This window comes from Lepus europaeus, chromosome 3, assembly GCF_033115175.1.
Source record: "Lepus europaeus isolate LE1 chromosome 3, mLepTim1.pri, whole genome shotgun sequence".
NCBI classification, from domain to species: Eukaryota; Metazoa; Chordata; class Mammalia; order Lagomorpha; family Leporidae; genus Lepus; species Lepus europaeus.
In genome coordinates, this window is record NC_084829.1 from 75,527,229 (window position 1) to 75,547,089 (window position 19,861).

Sequence of the window (19,861 nt, forward strand, 5' to 3'; positions counted from 1 at the left end):
AGAATATAAAGAAACACTAAATGGAATCCCAGGGCTAAAAGGCAGTACAACAGGAAGAAAAAATTTGGAAGGTGGTTCCCTCCCCAAGGCTTTATCTCAAGTCTTATTAGAGAAGATATATTTCCGCTCAGAGACCAGAAATGTTTACTGTTTTTTCCAAACTGGAGTTAGTTTGCAGTGATTGGGCATACAGGAAGCAAAACTTGAGTGAAGACTAAGAGCAAATAATCAGCAAGCATTGATGTAGGCTTGCAGAAGGAGCCAGATCCCCCGAGGGAGGACAAAAAGTGGTGGTGGGGGGTGGAATCTGGGAGCCCAAGGAGTTAAGAGGCCTTTACCCAAAGGATAATGGTGTCAGTAGAAATCCCTTGAGGCACCTGTCCCTGGTTCAAAAGATGTTCAGAAAAGTTATCACTATGTGAGGCTACAAGGTGGCCAGAGTCTCGGGCCCATGACTGGGCAGACTTCTATCAGATGTTTGCCATCCAACACTGCTGAGATCTCCCAGTCCCAAATCCCTCTGCCACACAGAAAACAGTGGGTGAGTGCCTTCCTCCTGTCATATCCCTCCAGTGCCCTCTACTCAGAAAGTTTAATGCCATGATGATTGTAAAGGGAGATGACTTAAAGGAATTCCCTCTATTATCACAGGACAGTATTGAAGAGTAGATGTGGTGCTGACAGACAATGAATTAATAATGGCACAGACTGTGGTCTCAAAAAATAGCACATTTGTGCATAGATTAGCTTTAAAGCATAAACACTTCTCAATCTTGACACAATGCAACCTTTAGAGAAATATCATTCCAAAATATGCATCTCCCCAGAAACTACCTCAAAGTTAACTCTTTTTTTTTTTTTTTTTTTTGACAGGCAGAGTTAGATAATAAGAGAGAGACAGAGAGAAAGGTCTTCCTTTTTGCCGTTGGTTCACCCTTCAATGGCCGCCGTGGCTGGCGCGCTGCGCGTTCCAAAGCCAGGAGCCTGGTGCTTCCTCCTGGGCTAACTTGCGGGTGCAGGGCCCAAGCACTTGGGCCATCCTCCATTGCCTTCCTGGGCCACAGTAGAGAGCTGGACTGGAAGAGGAGCAACTGGGACAGAACCGCCACCCCAACCAGGACTAGAACCCGGAGTACCAGCACCGCAGGCGGAGGATTAGCCTAGTGAGCCACAGCGCCAGCCATCAAACTCTTAAATTGAAGGTAAATCTAATCTTAGAGGCAAACCAGATTTAACGATATATGAGGGGCTTCAAAAAGTTCAAAATGCACATTATCTTTTTAAATTCTGCTTTCCGCCGGTGCCGCAGCTCACTAGGCTAATCCTCTGCCTTGCGGCGCCGGCACACCGGGTTCTAGTCCTGGTCGGGGCACCAGATTCTGTCCCGATTGCCCCTCTTCCAGGCCAACTCTCTGCTGTGGCCAGGGAGTGCAGAGGAGGATGGCCCAAGTGCTTGGGCCCTGCACCCCATGGGAGACCAGGAGAAGCACCTGGCTCCTGCCATCAGATCAGCGCGGTGTGCAGGCCGTAGCGCGCCAGCCACGGCGGCCATTGAAGGGTGAACCAACGGCAAAAAGGAAGACTTTTCTCTCTGTCTCTCTCTCTCACTATCCACTCTGCCTGTCAAAAAATAAAAAAAAATAAATAAAAAATAAAAAAATAATAATAAATTCTACTTTCCATAAACTTTTTGGAAAAGTATTTCTCCCCAAATATATCTAGATAGATTTTTTTTTTTGACAGGTAGAGTGGACAGTGAGAGAGAGAGAGAGAGAGAGAGAAAGGTCTTCCTATTGCCGTTGGTTCACCTTCCAATGGCTGGCGCATTGCGCTGATCTGAAGCCAGGAGCCAGGTGCTTCTCCCGGTCTCCCATGGGGTGTAGGGGCCCAAGGAGTTGGGCCATCCTCACTGCACTCCCAGGCCATAGCAGAGAGCTGGCCTGGAAGAGGGGCAATCGGGACAGAATCCGGCGCCCCGACCGGGACTAGAACTCGGTGTGCTGGCGCCGCAAGGTGGAAGATTAGCCTATTGAGTAACGGCGCCAGCCCAGATAGATTCTTAGAGTAACCAATTGTCCTAAATAGCAATAGGACTTTCCCCAAACTAAAATGATTAAAGTTTTAATGTAGAATTAATACATTCTCATTCATTTGTCTCCAATGTCTATGCCAATCTGGAAATTGTCAAGGAGACGTTATTTTCACCCAAATTAGATAATTTTTAAATGGTTTGATTTTGCTCCACATCAGTGGAAGTATCATATATGTAATATAAAACTACTTACTGTACTCATTGTAGTGAATTTACCATTTCTCATTGTTTTGACCTTTAGACGAAAGGAATTTTGTTAAATGTGTCAAAAAGCTTATGTGTCTCCAACAACAATAACAACCAACAATACAATCTATTAAGTTTTGGCAAACTCTCGAGTGAGTTTCCATACACCTGAAATTAGACTAAGTGGAAATAATCATAACAGTTTTATTTCTAGAAGGACTTCTCATCTCAGGAGCACAGTAATTGACTCCTCAGGAGCTGGTTTAACTTTTTATATACTGCCAGTAGATTTCCTGAAAAATGAATATTCCTGGCTTTTTATTAATTTATTAATAAGATTAATAAAATATTAACAATATTACAAGACTGCATCAAAACTTTAAGCATAGAAAAATAAATAAAAGGAACTTGTGTGTTCTTTTAAGGTAACCCAAATCTAGAGTTTCTACATATGTCTTTTCCAAAAAGAAGTAAATTTTTAAAATCTTTCAGGTTACTTTGTGACTCTGGACCTCTGAGATTTTGGGGTGGGGCAGATGGCCACTGTTAAAAAAAATCTATTAAATATTATTCTATGACATGACCTCAGGAAATAACTCCAATAAAATTTATGGAAATACTGGAGTAAACATTGATGAACTTCTTCCCCAAGTGTAAAAAACATCTTGAAAGAAAATAACCAATTAATAAGATAGGTTCCCATCTTGAGTTTCTAAACTAACACTGATTATATTGTGTTTCTTCAAGTACCCCCTTAGCTCATTCATGTATTTAATTTAAAACAATTCTCACTTAGATTATCCAGAAACCATTTGTTGGAGGAAGATTAGAATTGAAAAGAGGTTTGATAAGTTATTTTTTACTGCCCAGGGAAGGTCTGGAAAAACCTGGTGAAAGTTAATAAATCATTTTTCAGTTTGCAAATTTTCATCTATTCTTTTACTAAATAGTCATTAGAACCCCCATTTTTTTTGGCCCCAGGAATCCCCCTTGTGAAAATACCAGCAACAAGAAACAATTAATGAAGCGCTAGAGGCAAAGAACAGATGTTTTGATTAATTATCCCATATGTGCAGCTCAAGTACAACTATATAGTTCAGAATGAATATTTAAAAGCTGAATCTATAGGTAGGTTCTATATTAAAACTAGTATTAAAACTCCAACTCAGTCCAACAAAAAGCAACTGCCCTTTCTGCACAGTAAATTTCGTGGAGTGAATAATTAGCTTGGCAGTTTGGATGTCCACCTCCCATATTAGAATGCCTAGGCTAGATTCCAGGTCCCAGATCCTGACTCCAGCTTCCTGCTGGCATGGATCATGGGAAGCAGTGGTGATTGCTCAAGGAATTGGGTTCCTGCCATTCATGTGAAGACCAAGATTGTGTTCCAGGCTCCTAGCTTCAGCAAAATTGCAGTCCTGGCCACTGTGGGTATTTTAAAGGGCGTGAACCAACAAATGGAAGCCTTCTTTCTATATATGTATCTCATCATGATTCAAATAAATAAATTACTTTATCTTTTTCAAAGATTTTATTTATTTTATTTGAAAGGTAGAGTTACAGACAATGAGAAGGAGAGACAGAGAGAAAGGTCTTCCTTCGACGGTTCACTCACCTTTGGGAGTGATAGTTTTGGGCTGCAATGGCCAGAGCTGCGCCAATCCATAGCCAGGAGCCAGGAGCTGGTATATGAGCCCAGTCAGTCTATATATACTTCCTTATAACTTCTTAAAATACTAAAATATGTAGAAAGTACTTAAGAAGTCACAATATAGCTGTTCTCAATAATTCATAAAGTCCTAAAGAAGGTGGAATTCTTGTGTAGGGCAGGAAGCTCAGTTTTTTTTTTGCTTTTTTTTCTTTTAAAGATTTATTTATTTATTTGAAAGTCAGAGTTACACAGAGAGAGGAGAGGAAGAGAGAGGGAGAGGTCTTCCATCTGATGGTTCACTCCCCAGTTGGCCTCAAAGGCCGGAGCTGCACCAATCTGAAGCCAGGAACCAGGAACTTCTTCTGGGTCTCCCACTCGGGTGCAGGGGCCCAGGACAAGGGCCAAATTCCACTGCCTTCCCAGGCCATAGCAGAGAGCTGGATTGGAAGTGGAGCAGCTGGGACTCAAACCGGTGCCCATATGGGATGCCAGTGCTGCAGGTGGGTGGAGGATTAACCTACTGAGCCATGGTGCCGGCCCAATTACTTTATTTTTAAGACTACATAGTTCTGCTACAGGATTAATAGGCCATGTCCAAGTTTATGAGTTTAAGAACATTAAATGAATAACCACAAAAGATGTATCTAAATGTAAGTGTAATGAGATATTACATTTGACTCTTCCTGCTTTCTCTAAACTTCTACAGAACAACCAGCAAGAAATCACTTATCATAGACATGTTAAGATTCTAGGAAACAGTTCTGAAGCTTTGGCTATCATTCACTTTGTGTATCCTCTAGTCCAATAGCAGAATGGAAAGAACCATTTTCCACACCAAAATCTAATGAAGATATCTTCTGAAGACCAGAGCTAAGCATTTTACATAATCTATACTCTATATATACTTTATACACTCACAATAACCCTAGAGTCTATTATTTTGTCATTTTCAGATGAAACAGCTCAGCAATTATAGTGTTGTATCCAAGAGCAATGCAGCTACAAAGTGGTAGAGAAAATAAAAGCCTCTGATTAGAATTGAAGAATCCTGGGTTTTGAGTCAGTGGCTGCTATTGATAGTGCGGCCAAAAAATTTCATTTTATATTTGAGGTGCAAAATGGCATGGATGCTTGAACCAATTGTTTTCTTACTTGAAATTACTATCTAAACATAGGGAGCTATCATAATCATGGAATAAACTAAAATGGTTGTGTAAATCAATCTCAAAGGAACATCAAGGAATTTTTGAATAACATATTTAAGGCAGTAGCTTAAAATGTCAATTTTATTTATATTTACTTATTTTTATTTATATTTATTTATTTATATTAGATATGCATTTATGCATAGGAAACATGGTTTTGTTCTGTTTAACTGTCTAATGGAAATCTTACTTGAGTTAGAGAGATAGAGAAAGGAGTTAGAAGGGGATATTTTTGTGTGTATTATGTTCTGTATTTTACCCACTTATGCCAAATGGTAACAGAATATCTTTTGCTACCTGTTGTATATGTGTGTTTACCCTTTATTCTCATCATGATCCTGAGGTCAAGAACCTGGTAATTATACTTCATGGCTCCTGATTTGGAGAAATCTTAGAAGGTATTAAATAAAGAAATGCTGGTTTCTTTATCTTATTACAAAGGATTCAGAAGTAAAAGAATATGAACTCCCCCAAAAAATGAAAGTAAATTATAAAGCACTAGAAATATGTCTGTGGTACCTCCCACAGCTAAAGTGCCCATAAACTCATTCTCACTCTTGGTCTTTTAAAATCAAAGAGTAGCGAAGCTGCCGCCAGCAGTACCAATATCCCATATGGGCAATGTACAACTCCCAGCTGCTCCACTTCCGATCCAGCTCTCTGCTGTGACCTGGGAAAGCAGTAGAAGATGGCCCAAGTGCTTGGGCCTCTGCACCCACGTGGGAGACCCAGAAGAAGCTCCTGGCTTCTGGCTTCGGATCAGCACAGCTGTGGCTGTTGCAGCCAACTGGGAAGTAAACCTGTGATGAAAGCTTTCTCTCTCTCTCTCTGCCTCTGCCTCTCTGTAACTCTGCTTCTCAAATAAATAAGTAAATCTTTTAAAGAATATCAAAGAGTGTTCTATAAATGCAGATACCATAGTAAGAGTGCAAACAAGAAGCTGCATTTCAGGTGGTCATTTGCATTCCAATATGCAAAGATGAAATCCCCCAGCTGCCTCAAGCAGCATTAGAAGCACTGCGCATGTCCTAGAGGTACAGAGGTACAGACTAAAGGCCTATCTGGGTCCTGGTCACCTTTGAGTGCCAGCTCTAAAGAGGATCATCAAAACCCAAGGACTCTACAATATTCTAAGGAGAGCTGAGTGTATTGTTAAGAGTTAGAATGTCCGCTGGCTGCAGCACGCCGGCCACAGTGGCCACTGGGGGGTAAACCAATGGAAAAGGAGGACCTTTCTCTCTGTCTCTCTCTCACTGTCCACTCTGCCTGTCAAAAAAAAAAAAGTTAGAATGTCCCCTCTTCCTCCCTTAATTTTCTCTCAGCTTTCATTCAGCTTCAGGGAAAACACTGGAAGGCAGCGCTGTGCTAAGTTTCCATGGACACAAACCATCCACAAGGAGATGACTCGGAACTGACATGTGGCCCCCGATAGCATGGCCTCAAGCTCAAGTATGCTATGAGGTGAAGTCAGCCTCAGATGACCTGAACCAATTGCCATCTCTATTCCCAAGCGCTGAGCAAGCATAACTCACTCTCCTCAAGGTAAAATAAGAGATGTTTGCTCTGGGAGGATGCTCTCCAGGAGTTATATGGATGTTGCAGTGAAACATCAACCAGATTAGGGGCCTGCCAGTTTCCTAGAGGGCTTCTCAAGGTGCCTTTCCATCCTTACTGGGAAACACACTAAAACTTTTTCTCCTTGGCTTAATTATTAAACCCCTGATTACAGTGCAGAGAGTAAGAGACCCGACAGTCACTGGACACCAGTGAGTTTCCCCAGAGTACTCTTCCTGTGCAAATCTAAGTGAATGGGCCCAGCTCAGTTGTCACATTTATCTCAATTCCAGTGCAGTGTAAGGCACCAGTCTATGCCACAGAGCCCTGGAATCTTCCTGCTGCTGCCGAACTCTTTTCTTCTTCCTAGCATGCCAGTATAAAGCACACAATCACATATAAAGGCTGAGCTTTGGAGAGGTAAGTGAATGTCAATTTACATTTACATTTCAAAGATCTTTTTCTCTGTTCAGGAAGACACATCATCTGCTCATTAAACATCCACCTACAATCAGCTCTGATGCAGAGTGGGCCTTGATCCACCACTTACAGATTTGCTTGAGAGCTTTAAACCCTCCTAATCTCAGGCTAGTTCACATTTGACTGCTAAGGTTTTAGCTGAATAGCTGCGTATTCAGCTGCAATCACCATTTTATTTGATCATTTAAATAGAGGAATGCATTTTTTTTCTTCACTCTTTTAATCTTTTTCTTATTAACAAAAAAAAGCCTTAGGTCAGAAGGTAGGCAGGGATATGAAGCATATTACTGATCTCTTTGGAGAAAAGCTCTATACAAACATAAGGCATTATTGCACCTGGCCCTTCTAAAACTGTGCTTCCCCATGGGGGCCAACACTTTGGTATAGCAAATAAAGCCACCGCCTGCAGTGCCAGCATTTCATACAGGCTTTGGTTCAATCCCTGGCTGCTCTATTTTGAATCCAGCTCTCTACTTCACCTGGGAAAGCAGTAGAAGATGGCCCAAGTCCTTGGGCCCTTGCACCTACATGGGAGACCTGGAAGAAGCTCCTGGCTCCTGGCTTCAAATCAGCACGGCTCTGTCCATTGTGGCCATCTGGTGAGTGAACCAGTGGATGGAATACCTCTCTCTATCTCTATGCCTCTGACTTTCTGTAACTCTGTCTCTCAAATAAATAAATATAAAAAAAAAATGTTGGGGCTGGCACTGTGGCACAGCATGTTAATACCCTGACCTGAAGCACCGGAATCAAATATGGGCGCCGGTTCAAGACCTGGCTGCTCCTCTTCCGATCCAGCTCCCTGCTATGGCCTGGGAAGGCAGTGGAAGATGGCCCAGGTCCTTGGGCCCCTGCACCCAAGTGGGAGACCCAGAAGAAGCTCCTGATTCCTGGCTTCAGATTGGTGCAGCTCCGGCCTTTGAGGCCAACTGGGGAGTGAACCATCAGATGGAAGATCTCTCCCTCTCTCTTCCTCTCCTCTCTCTGTGCAACTCTGACTTTCAAATAAATAAATAAATCTTTAAAAGAAAAAAAAAGCAAAAAAACTGAGCTTCCTGCCCTACACAAGACTTCCACCTTCTTTAGGACTTTATGAATTATTGAGAACAGCTATATTGTGACTTCTTAAGTACTTTCTACATATTTTAGTATTTTAAGAAGTTATAAGGAAGTATATATAGAATGACTGGGCTCATATACCAGCTCCAGAAATCCCTGTGTTTCTTAACCTTTCTGGTCCTCAGTCTCTCATCTGTAAAGTGGTTAACTAATAGTGCTTCCATTTTAAGATGTTATACAGAATGAATTAATGTATATAAACCAGTAGAACATTCACTGGCACAAGGTTGGAGCACAATGTTAGTTATTACTTTTATTTAAATCTATGGCAGATTTTTACAATACAAATTTAGATAATACTCTGAAATGTTACTGTGTTTGCAGTTTTCTATCATTGGAGTGCACTGACCTCACCAATAAATTCCAAATTATCATCTTGAAGAAATCCATTCATTTTATTCATTTTTTTCCTTTATTTTTGGCTTCCCTAGTCTGTAAAAGAGACAACAGTGAAGATTGCCTCATAGGACTGTTGTCTAGCAAATGACGCAAAGAACGAGAACCTGAATGCTGAGATGCTGAAGCGTTCTGAAACCATTTTGCTTATTAATATTTCCTGACGTTAATAAACTTTGTGGGTTCTTGCCACGTATTCAGAGAAGAATTCTGAATACTGGCTCAAATAGACCAGGCAACTTGGTAAGTTTTTAAGCTTTTTATTTAGTGAGAGAAATGCATAGGGGAGTGAGGGCTTTCTCTAATGGAGAAAGAAAAGTCTAGAGACTAAGTTGGGGTACATATAAAGCAATGATCAGGCCAGGAGCCAGCCATGTGCAGCAAGCATGCAGGCAGCAAAGGCCTACCGTGATCCCAGCGTAATATCCACTTCCGAAGGGGAGTGTTTACGAAGCCTGATTGGCAGGTATACCACTGGGTATACCAGTGGGTTCAGGTATCGGAGACCACACAGGGAGCATGGTGAAGAAGTGGTCTTCCAGCTCACAAATCTAATCAACTTTATGCTATCTGCCTGCCTATAGCAAAAAAAGCCATCAAAAGAAGTGATTTGCAATCTTTTACTCTATCTGGCTTGCTCAAGATAAAACAAAAGAGCTATTTCAAGGGTGGGGAACCTAATTTGTTTTATTGTAAACTGGGAACTCAGAAGGGTGAAGTCACTACTCCCTTGCTATTCTCATAAGACTGGAAGCTCCTAAGGAGTGGACAGGCAGGCACTTTCCATCTTGCTAAAGACAACCCTCAGAGGAAAGCAAGCACTCTGCACCCCAATTTATAATGACTGTCCATTAACCCATCTGACTCCTCACAACATGAAAAGATAAATAGTTCCATTCTGGCTTACGACAAGCCAGATTCTCTAATGGGAAGAAAAAGGTTATTGAAACATGAGGTCTTCCCACAGGGGAGAAAGCAAAGAAGGGTGTTTAGCCACACTGCAAAATACCTGCAAGAACTGGCATGATCTTCTTTGTCCCATTCAACTTCTCATCTGTTCCTCCCTCTGAGGGAAACATCTTCTGGAATGGCTTAAGGGCCCTATTAAAACTGGGCACTAGAAACAATAATTAGACAAACACAGTTAGTTCACAGAACACAGATTGGGCTGGCTGCTGATGGTCATTTTTCAAAATTCAGAAGTCAAGTTCAAAGTGTTAGATAGGAAGTCACATATGAGCTTATGTGTGTGTGACCAAGGCCTAAGGAGTTGACATCTAGGTCCAGCATATGCATCTCAAAGTCATCCCAATAACCTTCCAGGTGCAGCCCAGTATCTGCACTTCAAACGTCCTGCCCCTTCTACCTGATAACCACCCTTCCTCTAAGGCTCCTCTAAGGCGGGGCAACGCCAGCCAGGCTTCCCCCTGTCTGATAACTTCAGGGGGAAAACTCAGATAGGAATTTTTTGTATTTACATCCAAAGAGTCCTTTGTTCCAGGAGGAGCAGAGGTGGGGAGGCAAGACCCATCCCCTTAAAAATCCCTGGCCTCAACCGGACTGCGGGCTCAGCCCTCTGCCTCTCTGCTGAGTCGCCTGCCTGGCCTGGCCAGGAGTATTCTCTCCACTCGACCATGTAACCTCGCTCTCCCCCAGTCTGAGCGACTGGGCACTCTCTCAGGTTCTGTCTGGAGAGGTGCCCATCCGTTCTTACAGATGTCCCTGCACTAATAAACCTCACTATTTGCTTTCCACTACTCTCTGTCTCACCCCTGAATTCTTTCTTGCACGAAGACAAGAACCCTTGCATTCTCCGGTAACAAAAGCAAGGGGCTTCTCTGCCTTGGACAGGAGAGCTTCCAGTAGAGGGCTGCCAGTCCAGTGTCTTTCAGTCCTTGTCACCTGAATTAGCTACAGATCTTGTTAAAATACAGATTCCCTGTTCAGTAGGTCCAAGTAGAGATGGAGAGTCCATACTCCCAACAAGCCCCTAGGTGATGCTGCTATTGCTGTTCTGAGGATAACACTTTTTTGAGCAGGGGCCTAGATCTCCAGCTGAGTCCCTCAGAAAGAAAGTGCCTTGATGAGAAGTGATTTCAATCAGAGATTTCATAAAAGATGAAGGTTCATTTATTTTCCAGTATAACTGGAACTCTTTAAAGGTTGAAAGAGTGTGGACTTAGTTCTGGTTTCTAGGGAGTAGACACATTATTCTTCTCTTAGGAAGTTATGCATTGGAAGATAAGACGTGGACTCTCCCGCTAGTTTTTTTTCTGAGCACACTTCCCAGTAAATACCCAACAGCACTTTCAGGCACATCTTCCAGTTCCCCCTACAGAATCATGTCATTCCTTTTCACAGGCCAAAAGCAAGAGCTCAACCCCAATGGTCAGCTCAACATTTGGGCTGGAGCCTTTTTAAACACCTAGATAAGTCATAAGTAGGTGACACTGAGTAATTTCTGATGACTCTTCCTTCTCTAAAATGATGTGATAATGGGTTCTACTTTATCTCCCCAGAGAATGGAGGATTTTGTTTTTGTTACTATTTTAATCAAAGTTAATATGCAAAATTTAGAATTGAAGAAGGAATATCATTCCATGCTACAAGCTCTGTAGCAGAGGAGATGGCACCCATTCTGGAGTCATCTGTTTATGAGAAGTGGTTTAAATAGACCATGCAGGGGCTAGCACTATGGCACAGAAGGTTAAGCCATTGCTTGAAGCACCAGCCTCTGATATGGGCACTGGTTTGAGTCCTAGATGCTCCGTTTCTGATCTAGCTCCCTGCTAATGTGCCTAGGAAAGCAGTGGAAGATGGCCCGAGTGTTTGGGCACCTGTCCCTGTGTGGGAGACCTGGAAGAGGCTCCTGGCTCCTGGCTTTGGGATTGGCCCAGATCCAGCCATTACAGCCATTTGAGGAGTGAACCAGTTGCTGGAAGATTTCTCTCTCTCTCTCTCTCTCTCTCTCTCTCTCTCTCTTTCCCTCCTCTTCCCTCTCCCTATCTCTCTATGTCTCTCCTTCTCTCTCTCTTTAACTCTGCCTTTTAAATAAATAAATAAATCTTTTAAAAAATAGACCACACAGCTAATCAAGGAGAAAACCACTTCCTACAAAGACTGATTTAAAATTTCTGCACAAATAGTCATATGAGCTCTTCCATTTTCCATGGCATAGGTAAAATTAGCATTTCCCTTTTATCATAAATACTATATATGACCATTTTGAACCATTTTGATTTTTTAAAATTTGTTTTAAAGGTACATTTATTTATTTGAAAGGCAGAGTTACAGAGAGAGGGAGCGACAGTGAAGAGAGAAAGGTAGATCTTCCCTTTAGGGTTCATTCCCTAAATGGTAGTAATGGTCAGGGTTGGGCCAGGCTGAAGCCAGGAGCCAGGAACTCCTTTCTGGTCTCCCATATGGGTGGCAGGGCTCCAAGGATTTGAGCCATCCATCTCTGCCTTTCTGGGTCCATTAGCAGGGAGTTGGATTAGAAGTGGGGCAGCCAGGACTCAAACCAATACTCATATGGAATGCTAGCACTGTATCTTAACTTGTTGTACCATAACACCAGCCCTGTATAACTATCTTGAACACAAAGATACCTATCTGAATATACCAAAACCCCCAGGCTCACCTTCTTCATGTCCTCACTGTCCTTTTTGTTTCCCCAGGATCAATCCATCTTCTAGAAATTTAGATGATTTAGGTATTTCTTGTTTATGGGGTTTTCCTGCCACTGTACTAAGGCAGACCTCCAGTCCACTCTGGCAAGGGTCTTTTTTTTAATTGAAAAACATAGAATAGTGTTTCTTACATAGAAAGCGCACATGCACACATGTATACACACACACACACACACCCCTAGACCCCCTGAATCTCCTAAATCCAAAACCCTGATTCGATTCTTAAGAGAACACAGAGAAAGTAAGGTGGATCAAAAGGGGAGAAACAGACACATTCACGCATACAGATTAAATTTCTAAATATAGTTCTTGCACTGAGAGCCCACATCACCTACCCAAATTCCATGTTTGTATAAACTATCTCCTTGTCATTCATATATTGGAAAAGAGATGATGTCCAGAGAAGTCTTTTTCATCTAGCCAATCAGTGATAGTTCCTGGGGCCATTCTCTATGGCATGATGAGATACTGAATTTCTAGAGTTCTTACATTCTCTGATTATTGCTCCTATTTATTTATGTGTTTGTTTCTACACACACACATGCACACACACACATGTGCACATGAATGTCAGCACCAGGACCCTCGGGAACTTGGACAGTTTGTTCACCTCTACATCCCCAGTTTTTAGAGCATTGCCTGGTACATTATGGTTGCTCATAAACATAGTATTGTTTTCTAACTCAGTGAGTAAATGAATAAGTGACCTTGGTGTTTAGAAGACTTTCCTTGTGTCTAGGCAAAATTTAAAGTCATTTCCTCCAGTATCACTGTAGGTAGACACGGGGGTGAGGGGTGGGGACACAATCCGACTATGCATCAAACATTCTTTATTTGCTTGGAGTAACTAGCTCACTCTTTACATTTTTTAACAGAAATTTTGAAAATATTATTTCGCATTATATCAACTTCACTCTCCTCTCCTATGAGACAGTTGCAGTACACTGACTTCTAACTTTCCAGTCTCATTTTACACCAAGGGTCTCTAATCCCCCAGCACCACCATAGACAATGCCACGTGCTGCACTCAAGAATCATCTGCTGCTTCGAAGGCCACCTCAGGAGGTCATCCAATACCCACAGTCATCATGATGACACTGCAGCCTCTTTGTACTGTTCTGAGTGTCTTAGTCCTGCTGAACAGTGTTCATGACTAGCTGAGTAATCGCTCTGTAATGTTTCCTCCTGATATAAGCATATCCATTCTACTGGGATATAGTGCGAATTAAATGAGGTAGTGCATGCAAGATGCCTGAAATACTAAAACCTGTGCCTAATTCTATATAAGTACCTGGGAGGAAATGAGTGTCAAGAAAATAAAATACCATAAACTTGTTAAAGTTCCGACAAATCAAAAATTCTCTGGTAAGCACAGATTTTCTCTGCCTACAATGCATTAATAAACAATTAATCTTATAGCTATTTGCTTATAACTAAGAAAATAATTCTTTCAGATAGCAATTACTATTACTGTAATGCATGGACAAAGTAGAATGTTGTTTATGTTTTTTATATGCATACATTTTAGATAATTTTTCCAAAACAATTTAGTTAACATGATTCAGTTTTGAATCCCCACACCATGAACTCTTTGGATCACACTACTGAACACATCTAAGCTGCACAAGCCCTAAAAATGAAGACAGAGGAGTAAAGAAGGCAAGACTAGGGAAATTATATGTAGTGGTGATGAGACTTTCTTCAACAGGATGGCAAACTTACCAAGTTTAAGGACGTTTGTTTTAACTACAAATATCATCAGTCCTGAATCTATTAAAATTCTCGCAGGAAAAAGAACCTTTTTCAGTGTACAAAATTAATAACATACAGAGTACAGACAAATCAAAAATAATTTAGAAACAAATTCAATGTGTTTCTATGTATTCTCATGAAAGAAGTTAAATGAGGATCACCACGGAAATTAGATAATTGACAAAAACTGGAGAAAAATGGAATACAGGTATTATCTTTGAAAGATTACTCCCAATTTTTTTAGTTCAATTAAGTTAATGCTTACTCAGAAACTGCTGTATGTAACACTGTACCTGCTTTTCCATTATATATCCTATGATTTCTAAGACTTCACTAAGTTAAAACTTTAACAAATTTTTCTCAGTTTGAAATTTTATCTTAATAGTTTCCACTATTGATTTTGGACATGCATCTCAATGTTGATGTAAATAGTAATATTGAAAACAGAATTGAACCAATAAATCTTGCTGAAAGCAATGCTTTCTTTCACCCTTTTTCCTTTCTAAAGTTGTCATTTGCTTATTTCTTCAAAAATTCTATTATATAATCTTGAAAGCCCTACTTTTACCGTTGTTATGATATAATCATGTAAAATGATTCTATAATTCATTTTAACTTATGCAAAAACGTAAAATATTAACCATGAGGGCTTATTGTTCACATTGGAGACCACTTTACAAAATAAATCATCACAGGGTTCTATTAAGCACAACACTCCATTTGTTCAAATTATTATAATATACAATTTACAAAAACTGCATTTCATATAACTTTTCAGGAAAATATCTACCACCTAAAGTGCATTAAACCATAGTCTGTGGAAGTCATGACATTTCATGATAGATCAAATAAGTTAAGTACATAGATTTCTATTCTTTTAGGAAAACAAACATATGTGCATACACACAGTTAATTTGGAGGAGTCTGGTTTGTTTTAAGGGACATCCAAGAGTTCAGAGCTGTATTTAAGGGTCATGGGGTGCCTAAATGGAACAATATGAGAAGGGCAGTCAAGGTCATGCATTACAATTTTTCTAATTTTTCCTTTCCCTCCTTCAATTAACCATTCCTGTTCCAGCCATATAGATAGATAGATTGGATAGATAGACCTATATCTATCTATCTATATATATATATATATATATATATATATATATATCATATATATGTGAGATATATACACACACACACACATATATAGATATATATATGAGAAAGGGAATAAAGCCAAGGATGTTGGTGTTCAATGAGCCATGAATATTTTCATGTTCCATCATAATAAGGATTATCTGAGCAAAGATTGATGGAAAGTTGGATTAAAAAGTAACAAAATGCCAACTCTAAAAATAGACGTTTTTAGAGAATTATAAATTCAACTCTTCAAGAAGCCATACAGTTGACTTTCAAGGGGTGGAATTGAGACATGTTCCTTCTCTCTATAGGGAGAAATTGTTTCCATTACAGGGCAGATGTTTATCTATATTTTCTGAGAGAGGAATGCACAGAAATCCCAGTCACCACACATAATTCTAAGATTTTTGGATCCTTCTCCTGTGGTGCATGCATAGGAACCTGAGTGCTCCACTGTGCCACCTCACCAGGAAATAGAGACTAGGGAACTGGGAACAAGATGTTCTGTGAGAAAAAATGAGTCCATTTTCTGATGTATAAACCTGTGTTCCGAGTCAGGATAAACGTGTAGATAAATACAGATAAATATTAGAAATAATAGATAAAAAATTTACATAAAGAGAAAGAATACAATTGAGGGCAGAGAGAAGAACCTTCTTAACTGGAACAAGATTATCAACCTTGGCATTATTGTCATTTTAGATCAAATAATTCTTTGTTGTCAGGGAGTAACTTGTGCATTGTAGTATTTTTCTTAGTATTTTTTTTCTAGGACCACCACTGGCCTCCACCTACTAGATGTCAATAACACCTTACAGTCTTTACTATCAAAAATACCCCCAGACATTGCCAAATATACTTGGGGTACAAAATTGTTAATGGTTGATAATCACTGATTTAGAGAGATTATAATTCAATAATGATGACTTCAAATTCAAAACAGACCTCAAATATGCCCTATTAAGTGGTCCTAGTACAACTAGTTTTCTCTTTGGGTTTTAGTAAACATTACATCAGAATGAGTTTGGGTTGTTAAATTTAAGTCATCATGCCTCAAAGCCATACTATAGGAGGTTATTCTGTTTAGAATAGTAGTCATCCTGGAATAAATATGGAATGCATTCTGTAACTTACTAAACAAAATAGTCCAACTAATTTGACAATAATATTCCAGTTACAAAATGTTAATATGTTAAATAATTCACCATCCACAAAACCAAGACTGGAAGAGAACCACTTCCTCATTACCTCTGACCAAATATTTGATGCTTTAATATTTCCATAATAGTCTTGGTCAGTGACGTGTCACTTGTGTTTGATCATCTACACTGATGGGAATCTTATTCCTCTTGAATTGGCCCTGTGATTTCTAGGCAACTCTGAATTTTAGAATTTCCTTCTTTAAATTGAGGGGGGACAATCTCATTTTAGCTTCCAAACCTTGATCCAGTAGCTCATTAAAAACCAATCTGAATGTTTTCCCACATGACAGAACATCATATAGTTGTATTTAATACACGTACCTCCAACATCAACCCTATTCTAGATTAAAATCTATAATTCTTCCCACCATCATTTGTAGACCAGGATTTTGAGTCTTCCATCCCCTGTGAATTCTCTAAAAAGTTTGCAGTTTCTTTATAAAAATTGTATAATCTTGTTTTGAAAATTGAATGTTGTGCTCCAAGTATCTAAATGTTACATTGCAGATAGCAGAGGGACCATCATTTCCCCATCCCAGACATTTTATTTTTTTATTGTAGCCTAAGGTTGTTGTATTTTTCAATAAAATGAACAGAGGAGAGCTAGAGGGGCTAGTTGGGATCCAGGATGTTATTCTGTTGAATAAAAAAGAAAACAGATATTCTGTTATGCCTTCCTTTTCCTTAACAAGGAAAATTATCTTTTGAAAGAGAAGTATAAAAGATAAAATGCCATCATCCTCTCTTTCAAACAAATTGCATTGCTAACTTATATTTCAACTTCAACTCCAAAACTGCCTCCTCATTTAAGTGATGCTGCCAAATCCTCTCCAACCTTTTTCCAAGAAGCTCATATTTTCATCCAACTTTAGAATCTTACATTTAACTTCTTGACAGTGAATTTTTATATTTCCTAGATTTTTAGTTACGATTATTATTAAGCTCCTAAATCTATAGTAATAAGCCATGTATACTCATGCTTTTAGAAACACATAACACTTTTGCCTGTTCCTCTCCTCTAGCACTAACACTGTTTTCATTTTTCATAATATATTCAGCCTCATTCATGGCCTTCTTCTATAAAATGTTTTCCACTTGCATATGAATGAATCACTCCAAGAAAGGGTAAACTTTCTATAAATGTACTTGCTCAAGCATAGGCCAGGTCATTTATGATTTAAATAATTTACCTCATTAGAAAAGACAGAAGCAAAATATCATATTTTTTCATTTTGAATGAGAATTATCTGCTTGAGATCAAGCAGACTATCAATTCTTTCTCGGTTGGTTCTATCGGTAATGTGATATTAAAGTCTCCTTTGTTGCTCTTCCCATTTTTTTTCTGAGCCTGTTTCTGAACCCACCATATTTATGTTGATTCGAGATGCTTTGGGCGATGTGAATATGAAGGAAAATTGAGTTTGGAACACTGTTCAAAATAAGTTAAAGTTGTTCAAGAAACTATACAGGATATGAACTTCCAGGATTGCATAGATATTACTGGGTAATTAGGTTTTTCTTTAATATAATACATAAACCTAACATTTTTCATTACTTCACCAAAAAAATTCAGAAATAAGAGACTTATTAATTTAAAAAAACATTAAAATAGGCTGGAAGATTTGAAATATCTGATGGATTTGTTGCTTTCTTAATCCCCTACTAGAGAGAGAGAGAGAGAGAGAGAGAGAACATGCAAATATCAGATATTTATTACAAAAATGTGCAATTATTCTAACATGCAGCCACAAAATAGCTTCTGTTGATCTCTTTCCTGTACTTTTAAAAGGCAACTGAAGGCTCATGAAAAGAACAACACTTTTTCTGAACAACCCTGGCATTCCTATGCCATCTTTCTTCATTTTTTAAATATTGTTATGCCTCCCCAAGATATTGTAATGTATGGAGAAAACAATAGTATCTGGTCTTCCATATGTACTCTCAAACAACTAAAAAGAGTAGGTAAATTTGCTGAACTGAGCCTTCTGCCAAAAACTATGCCTAGAATGTATGTTTCAAAGATAAATTTATTTTATGCAGCAGTGTCCTTGCTTTGTATTAATAATCCGTCAACTTTAGTAAACAATATTTTCCCTGATTCATTCTGTTGCTGTCCCTGATAGCCTTTTAATTAGGTTGCTTGTTTGTCAAATGCCAGTTTGTTATGTTTGTTCTTCTTTATGAGTACAAAAATAATCAAGGCGGGTGTTATATAAATTATATAGGATGGCATGCTGTCAAGATCAATTGCTAATTAATTTCAGATTCTTCTTGCTCGTATGATATGGTTATACTTTCTCAATAAAAGACCGTAAACAACCATTAAACATTTTGTGTTTGCTAAAGCTCTTCATAATTGATAGCAGAGATAGGATCAATTTTTAGGCAAGTATTTCATCTAAGTGTTAGTAAAGACTCTGTTGTCCAGAAACTATTGTTGATTTTATTTTTTATTCCATTAAACTAATGATTGTTTCTAGGCAACATATAAATATAAAAAAAGAAAAAATTCACCTTAGATTGAATTCACATGTACTATGAGAATGTAGCATTTTAAAGAGAAGTCACTAAATGTAAGGAGTACTTCATATTTTTAATAACAGAAATACCATCCAAATCCTCTTGAGTTCGTTCTATGTGCCACACACTTAACATGTATTTTGTCATTTAACCTTTACACTGACTAAATGGTGTTGGCACTACCATTACATGAATGCAGAATCTGTTGAAACTTATACACTACTTGCAATGTATCAGGGCTTAGGATGAGTTCTGCAAGACCACAGAGCATTGGCTAAGCCACAAATTTTACTGGAAAAAATGGCAAAAGCCAGAGCCAATACACAGAAAACTTGAGTTCCTATATTCTTGTATCTCACGAGACATGCAGACAGCCTTGGTTAAGCAGTAAGCCAGGTAACTCTGCTGCACTCTCAGTGTGACCTCATCCTGTTCTGTTATTTAACAGGGTATCTGGACAAAGCAATTGAATTGAGGGTGGAGTGGATAATCATACTGTGTTTTTGGTACATGCTGGTATGTGGTTGAGCCATTTCCAGAGGCTGTCTAGAAAAAGCATCTCCCTGGCACTGGAAACCTTGAAGCTCATGAGATATTTGAGGCTCTCCTATCATGAAAAGCGACATGGTTCCAGGAGTAGATGCTTCCACTGGCAGAAGGAGAAGCCTGTCAATTTTTGACTATCTTATTCCAAAAAACAATGTTTATAGAGATTAGATTACTTACATAGAATCAGAAGACAATTGAATGACATCATTGGAATACTGACAGAAATAGTCAACCTTGAATGATGGCCCTGAAACTTATTTTTTTTTTTATTTTTTTATATTTTTTTGACAGGCAGAGTGGACAGTGAGAGAGAGAAAGAGAGAAAGGTCTTCCTT